The 8,359-nt window shown below is 44.3% G+C and overlaps 1 pseudogene; it reads right to left on the minus strand.

Moving 5' to 3' along the window:
• Positions 1 to 6,229: 6,229 nt before the first annotated feature.
• Positions 6,230 to 6,329, minus strand: LOC113610902 (uncharacterized; annotated as a pseudogene).
• Between the last annotated feature and the right edge of the window lie 2,030 nt (positions 6,330 to 8,359).

Raw genomic sequence — 8,359 nt, forward strand, 5'->3', positions numbered from 1 at the left:
TTATGTGAACTGTTCTAGGTCCAACTGTACCGTTTACCAACAATGTGACTTTGAACCTCAGTTTCCTCCTTAGTAAAAGAGGAATTTCAATATTCCCATAGAAAGATGCAGATGGGATCCTGCTGCTTCTCTGCTTACAACCATCCAGTGGTTTCTGGTTGCATTCAGGACACCACGGCCAACAGAGCTTGAGCAACCTGGCCCTGCCTCTCTCACCTCATCTCCCCACGAGTCACCTTACTCTTCCCCTCTGTGTTTTGGCTCCATTGCATCTTCAGATTGTACTTTATTATTATTTTTTATAGATTTATTTTTGGCTACGTTGGGTCTTCGTTGCTGCACGTGAGCTTTCTCTAGTTGTGGTGAGCAGGGGCTCCTCGTTGTTGCTGTGTGCGGGCTTCTCATTGCAGCGGCTTCTCTCGTTGCCAAGCACAGGCTCTAGGCACGCGGGCTTCAGTAGTTGTGGCGTGTGGGCTCAGTAGTTGTGGCACGTGGGCTCAGTAGTTGTGGCGCACGGGCTTAGTTGCTCCACGGCATGTGGGATCTTCCCAGACCAGGGCTCGAACCCATGTCCCCTGCATTGGTAGGCGGGTTCTTAACTACTGTGCCACCAAGGAAGTCCCTCAGATTGTACTTTAAATATCAGAGAGGCCTTGCCTGACCACCCAACTTCTCTGCCTCCCCCAGTTTCTATTACGACATCTCATTCCTTCCCTTCCTGGGCTAGACCACGCCTTGCTGGTGTGTATTTTGAGCTGTTTACTTGTGTAGTGTCCACCGCCCTCTCTCACCAGACTCTGAGCTTCGGGAGGGTAGGGACAAATATCGTCAGCTCCCATCTCAGTGTGGGGCATTGCAGCCTCCCAATTGATATTTGTTGAATGAATGAGTAGGTCTAGTTTGCTCTCCTTTGTATCTGCTGTGTCTGGCACATTTAGAGAATCTAGAAGTGAATCATAATAACTCACATGTGTTGAGCACTCTGTGTTAGGCACTGTTCTAAGCATTTTTTGTCTAGTAACTCATTTAGTAACCATAGTGATCTTACTGTTTGTTAATGGCCCTCACAACTTATTCCTGTTTTACAAAAAAAGAAACTGAGGCCCAGAGAGGTCAAGCACCTTGCTAGTGAACGGCAGAGCAGAGATTCAATGCCAGACAATTAGGTCCCAGAGATTGTGCCTTTAACCTCTCACCATCCTGCTTGAATGAGAAGTGAGTGAAGGAGAGCAACTAGCTCATTGCAGGGGCTCATAAACATTCATTTATCCTTTCCCCCTCCCTGTCCACTTGGTTGAAAGGGTCAAATTAGAGCTATATAAGACAGTAAAGATGTGTAAGGTATAAAATCTCTAAGGGTGTGTAGGGTGAGGCCTCTGTACCGATCAGCCAGCCTCTATCAGCCAGGAGAATTTCCTGGGCATGGTGGGGTTAGGAGAAGTCTAAATGACAGGAGAGAAGGGTGATGACAGGCCAAGGCCATGGGCTGAGGCTTGAGCTGGCAAGGGTGGGGAGCAAAAATGACTAGAAGCTACAAATCGCATGAGATAGCAAGTTAGACAATTGATGGGAGAAGAGGAGCACTGCTAAGATGCATTAGGACGTGAAGCTGAAGATGATGACCCAGCAGGGCCGTCAAGTCAGGACCCACAGATGGGAGTTCTCCTTTTCCAAGATGAAACCACAGAAGATGTAAAGTTAGTTTTTCTTTAGTCAAACCTGACAAGAAGTGTTCGAGCTCCGTAGTCTGACGTCAGACATCAGTTCATATGTCATGGTTCGACTTCTGGCATTTGCTTGGCAGCCTAAAGTTTGCCACCTGTAGCTGCCTAACCCTGACTCTAACACTGAACCAGAATCTACCAAATCCGGAAGAGGTGGCATCTTTGACTCAGAGAAGATTATAGATTTGGAGTCTTCAAGCTGGGCAGGATTATGTGGAATCCTTACTCTTTCATTGTATTAGGACTGAGGTGTTGACTTGGACCCCAAATTAAAAGTGGATGATGGAGAAGCAAAGCAGCATGGGTCACTGGGAATAGTGATATTGAACTTGTTCTGTGCTGGTTGGCCTTTGGCCCATGTTTCAGTCAGGATAGGCTGGGTTATGCTTCAGTAACAACAGTCCCCAAATCTCAGTGAGTTGAAATGACAAAGATTTAGTTCTTGCCCACGTCCACTGTGGATAGCTGGGAGCTTTGCGCCAGGTCATTATCCTCCAGGTCAGGCTGATGGAGCAGCCACCAACTGGAACATTGCAGGTTTCCATGGAAGAGCGGGGAAGAGAGCCCTGGAATGTTGTATATCAGTAGTTAAATGCTCCAGCCCAGAACTGGCACACGTCACTTCTGGTTACAACTTACTGGCTAGAACTAGTCAGGTGATCCCATCCAGCTACTGTGGGAGAGGAAGTGTAATCCTATGTGCCGGGTGGATGAAAAGCTGGAATATTGTGAAAGGCATGATTACTGTCTCTAGTCAGTATCTCAGTGGTCGAATAAGGTTTGGGTTCCACATGGCTATTTTGGTCCCTGGGATCCCTTCTTTAGGGGTCAGAATATCTCCCAGAGTAGGTAAGGGTGATATGATGCATGGGGGGCTGGGGGTGCAGCCTGGATGGCTCCATTATTGGATCCTTGTTGCCAGAACAGCCTTCATACTCTGACAAGGGTCTTGGACATTTGGTGGAACCCCATTTAGTGCCCATTTGCCTGTGGTCTAGACCCACTCTTCTGGAAAGAAAGGAGGGCAGCCTCTTCCTTGTGTTCCTTACCTGGGCATTTGGGACCTGGAGGCCCCACTTAAGATGTGTTCAAGTCTTTGACACAAGGTGGTGGGTTCAGTGTGCTTGCCAGGGTGAGGGCTCTTCTTCACTCTAGAATTGTTAGCTCTGCAGAAGGCCCCTTTCCTTCCCCATGGCTTTCTTCCTTTTCTTCTGGGACCAGATCTTGGAGGCCACTGGGCTCTCCAAAAGGTGGAGGCATCACTGGAGTTGGTTGTGGTCTTGCCGGCTATTCCCATTTGGGGACCTCTTGCAGGCTTACCTGCTCAGCTGGTCAGTGAGGAGCTCTGATGACACCTAAAAATGATACAGACAAGGAATGATTATAAGAAAAGAATGGAGCATCTTGTGCAGTGACAGCAAGGATGCAGGGAGGCATACCTGGAGCCACAGGGCTCCGCTTTCCTAGTCGCGGCTTGGCCCTGGCTCCAGGAAGCCTGCCCTTCCTCACTCAGCAAAGGAGGGAGAAGCTTCCTGGCTTATTGGGACAAAGGGAAGATATAGGCTAAGAGATTCCAAGCTGTCTCCTTAGGCAAGGCACACAGAACAAAATCCAAGGGTTTGTGCTGGGACTAAGGCCTGAGAAGCCTCAAATTGCTTCATTTTTGGTCCAGGGAAGCCATGGGGCCTTGGCCTGGGTCCATCCGTGAGAATCTAGGAGTTGAAATACTGTGGCCTAGGAAGAGCCAGGAATGGGGAGTGGAGGTGGGGATCAAGAGCCAGGTCAAAGGAGAAGGCCTAACCATCCACAGCACCCCTGCGCTATGTAAGATAGGGCTCACCTGGAGGCAGGTAAAGGCTTCATGAGGAACCAGAGCTAGAGAAGATGCAGGAAGGGACCAATGATTCAAGTCAAAGAAGTAGAACCCTGGGAACATGAATGCCTGGCTGGAGCTGTGGATTGGAACCTGGGGTGGAGGAGTCAAGAGAAGGGACAACCAGGCAGCTTGTCTACAGCAGGGGCCTTATTGAAGGTCATGTCTTGTTGTTGGGGTTTTGTTGGTGACGAATCTAGAGAAGGCACTGGCATGACTGGCACATGGCATAGCGTGGGCAAAAGACGGGAGGCAGAATAGAATGCCTGGAGAGGCCACCCTGAGTAAGCTTGACTCAAATGGGGAAGGGGCCAAGAAGACTCAGGACACACTAAGGGGTTCTGAGCAAGAGGAAACTGGCACTGATATTTCTGCATGTAAAAACCATGCCCCATTGTCAGGGCCCAGCTCAAATGCTACCCCATCTAGAGAGTTCTACCATAATCTAGGGTCAAAATATACCTTCTTCTATGATTCTATATCTGTCAGTTCTTGTCATAGGTGCCTTGTACTTGAGTTAGTTACGGCTGTCTCTCCCAACAGCCTGATCTCTCTGTGGACAGGATCCCACCGCAGGGGACTCCCAGCTCAGCACCTGGCTCTCAGGTATCTGAGAAGCCAAGGGGAAGGCAGCAGGACGTGGTGGGTCCTTTCCCCATCTTCCAGAGTGCTGCTTCTCCAGGGACGAGCCAGGACCACCTGCCTTCCAGGTACTTGGGCTGTTTGTTTAGAATTCACCCCAGACTTGCCAAATCTGACTTTCCGAGGTTGGCCCCCCAAATCTTCACTTTTTTGCTTTCTTTTAAAATTACTGTTGGGACTTCCCTCATTGTCTAGTGGTTAAGACTTTGCCTTCCAGTGCAGGGAGGGCAGGTTCGATCCCTGGTCAGGGAGCTAAGATCCCACATGCCTCGTGGCCAAAAAAACAAAACACAAAACAGAAGCAGTATTGTAATAAATTCAATGAAGACTTTAAAAATGGTCCACATCAAAAAAAATTAATGTTAACGAAGCATAATTTATGCATAACAAAATGTACCCATTGTAATAAAGTTTGATGAGTTTTGGTAAATTTACACAGTCATGTAACCATCATTTCCATCATGATATAGAGCATTTATTTCACACCAGAAAGTTCTCTTTTGCTCCTTTGCAGTCAATCAACTACCCCACTTGGCTCCAGATGACCACTTCTATTTGTTTCTAGAGATTTGTTCCAGAATTTCATATAAATGGAAACTTGTGATGTGGTAGGTTGAATGGTAGTCCCAAAGATGTGTCTTAATCCTTGGAACCTGTAAATGTTACCTTATTTGGAAAAAGTGCCTCTGCAGATGGGATTAAGTTAATGATTTTGAGATGAGGAAATATTTCTGGATTATCTGGGTGGGTCCTAAGTGCCATCACAAATGTTTTTATAAGAGAGAAGTAGAGGGAGATTGAATACCACACGCACACTGGGGGAAATCAGTGTGAAGATGGAGGCAAAGATTACAGTGATGTGGCCATAAGCCAAGGAATACTGGCAGCCACCAGAAGCTGGAAGAGGCAAGGAATGGAATCTCTCCCAGAGCCTCCGAAGGGAGTGCAGCCATGCCGACATCTCGATTTCAGTCTTCTGGCATTCAGAACTCTGAGAGAATAAATTTCTGTTGTTTTAAGCCACCAAGGTTGTGGTAATTTTTCACAGCAGCTCTAGGAAATTAATGCATGTAGTACGCAATTTTTTGTGTCTGATTTCTTTTGTTCAGTTTGATTTTAATATTCCTCCATGAGATTTGTGTTCATAGTTCATTTTTCTTATTTCTAGTAGTATTTCACTGTATGGATATTCCACAATTTGTTTATTCATTTTACCTATTGATGAATATTTGAATTGTTTCTAGATTCAGAGTATTATGAATAAAGCTGTTATGAACAAGTTTCTGTGTGTGTGTGTGTATGTGTGTATACATGTATTTTATTTCTCTTGGGTAAATATCAAGGGGTGGAATTGTTGGGTTATACTGTAAGTATATGTTTAACTTAATAGGAAACTATCAAGTTCTTTCCCAAAGTGGTTGTACTATTTTGGATTCCCATGAACAATGTACAAGAGTTCCAGTTACTTCATGTTCCCACCAACACTTGATTTTGTCAGTCTTTTATTTATTATATATGTATATGTAATAAATAAAAATATATAATTCAACTTTAATTAAAAAGTTATGATCTATATATTATATATAATCTATAATAAATATACATATTTATGCTAGAGTTAGTTATAGGTTATTTTAATAAATATATATGTACTATATATAATAAATATACTGAATATATGTAGTACACACATGAATTCCGAAAAACACTTGTTAAAAAAATGCTTCTTTTTTTCCAAAAAAAAAAAGTTAAAAAGTTCATGATAAGTGATGTACAAAGGTGATACTTTAATATTACCGGAAGATTGAAAATACTAGTAGTTTTAACTATAGAAATATCTAAATATGAACCAAATGCTATTTAGTGTAAAGTGTAGATATTTAGTGAAGTGTAAAGTTGTAGACTTGAAATCTTTCATTTTTATTTTCTTAAATTTTGTGTTAAAAACCAACAGAATTCTTCAAATGTTATTTCACAAATGTTATGGTCAAAAAATATGGAACGCTTCCCAAATTTGCATGCCATCCTTTCACAGGGGCTGTGCTAATCTCTGTATCATTCCAATTTTAGTACATCAGTCTTTTAAATTTTAGTTATTTAAATGAATGTGTAGAGGTACTTCACTGTGGTTTCAATTTGCATCTCCTCAAATAAGCATTTTTTGGTGTGCTTATTGGTCATTTGTATATTTTTCTGAAATGCCTGTGCAAATCTTTTGCCCATTGTGTGTGTAGGAGGTGTTGTTTAATTTCTTAGTGAACTTTAAGAGTTCTTACTGAACTTTACAAGTCCTTTGTTGAATATAAATATTGCAAATATTTTCTCCCAGTCTATGGCTTTCCTTTTCATTTCTTTGACAGTGAATTTCAAAGAGTGGAACTCTTTAATTTTGATAAAGTTCAGATTTCCAGTTTTTTCCCTGTATAGTTAGTGTTTTTTGCGTCCCACCTAAGAAATCTTTGCCTACCAAGGTCAGAAAGATATTCTCCTGTTTTCTTCCAGAAGTTTTATAGTTTTAACTTTTATGTTTAGGTCTGTGATACATCTTGAGTTATTTTTTGTGTGATGTGAGGTAACAGCTAAGATTAACTTTTTTTCTTACAGATATTCAGATTTTTCAGCACCATTTGTTGAAAAGACTAGTTTATCCCTGTTGAATTACTTTGGCCCTTTTGTTGAAAATCAGCTTGTAGGTTGTTTACCCATTCATCCATGGACGGATCATGTGTTTTTGAAGCTACTTGATGATATTACTTTTTAGATTTCTTTTCCCAAATGGTTTGTGGTTCAAATCTGCATTTTTACCGAGCACCTTTGGTGATTCTTGTACTGGCTAAAGTATGAGACCCTTGGGTCATAGGGCATTGGTTCCTAATCAGGAATAGAAATGATAATCACCCAATGCCAGGGCTCCACCTTCAAAGGGCCTAATTTAGCACGTCTAGAGTAAGCCCCCAGAAGAAAACTTCCCCAACTAAGAGCTATTGATTCTTTGCTTAAGAACAATGGATACATCCTCTCCTTTTCATTCATGTGTTCCTTAGACACATAACGACTGGCTCTTCTGCTGGGCTCTGAGGTGCCTCAGTGAACAAGGTTTGTTTGAACAAGCAAACAGGCCAGTGCAGCCCCTTGTGTGCAGATGGGTCCGACAGAGCCTTGTGGGAAGAGTGGGTGAATCTGGTGGTCCTGGGTGCCACTGTGGATGCTGCAGTTTGGGGATACAGGGAGCCTCTCTTTGTCCTGCAAAGACCCCCACGAGACCTAGCTATACCCCCGTGCTGGTTAGAGTCTGACCATGAATTCCTTCTTGAGGTTAAGACTGCATGTCACGTTCCCTACACTTGTGAACTTTCTGGCTTTGTCTTGGGACGGCTACGTCACGCTGTCTCCAAGTGCTCTGTCCCTAGTGGAAAGTTTTGGTCTCTGGAGGTGCTGAGAGAAGGCAGCTCTGTTGGGTCTGGTGGATTCTGTGACTGCTGAGCTGTCCACATAACTTGGTCTCGGTCCACACTGCCCTGTTTGTTTGCCGTCTGGGTCGCTTCTTCTAGTAGGGTTGACTGTCCCTCTTGCCCAATTTCACACCAGACTTGAAGCCATTTGGCCTTTCTTCCCCCACTCCTCCACCTGATCAGTGCTTCTGGGCACGTTGTCCAGCCTGATTGCTCAAAATGTGCAAACCCAGCTCAGTAGACAGGGCATCCAGGCCCTGGAGGCATTAACCAAGCTCAGCTTTACATGGTTTTCTTTCTGGTCTGGGCTAGAGCCCTGCAGTTCTGTAAGGAGAGGGGAGCCTGTTTGCTGTTCCATAGAATGGTCCAGAAATTCCAGCAACTGGCTGTTGCCCTGGAAGTGGAGGTAGCCTGGGCGCTGGGGTACAGCTGCTTTAGCTCTGAAATTGGTCAGAAGCAGTGGTTCTCAGCCCTGGTTGTACACGAGTATCACCTGGAGAACTTTGAAAGCTCCTGAAGCCCAGGCTCTATCCCAGAGCAATTCAGCCAGTATCTCTGGAGGTGGGATCGGGGGTTACAGTATCTGTAAAGTTCCCCAGGTGATTCCAACACACTGCTAAGTGTGAGAGCAGCTGCTCTATCTAAAAGGACAACACCATTGAGAGAGG

This window comes from Aethalodelphis obliquidens, unplaced genomic scaffold (assembly GCF_003676395.1).
Source record: "Aethalodelphis obliquidens isolate GAN/ISIS:26980383/991018 unplaced genomic scaffold, ASM367639v1 scaffold65, whole genome shotgun sequence".
Classification (NCBI taxonomy): domain Eukaryota; kingdom Metazoa; phylum Chordata; class Mammalia; order Artiodactyla; family Delphinidae; genus Aethalodelphis; species Aethalodelphis obliquidens.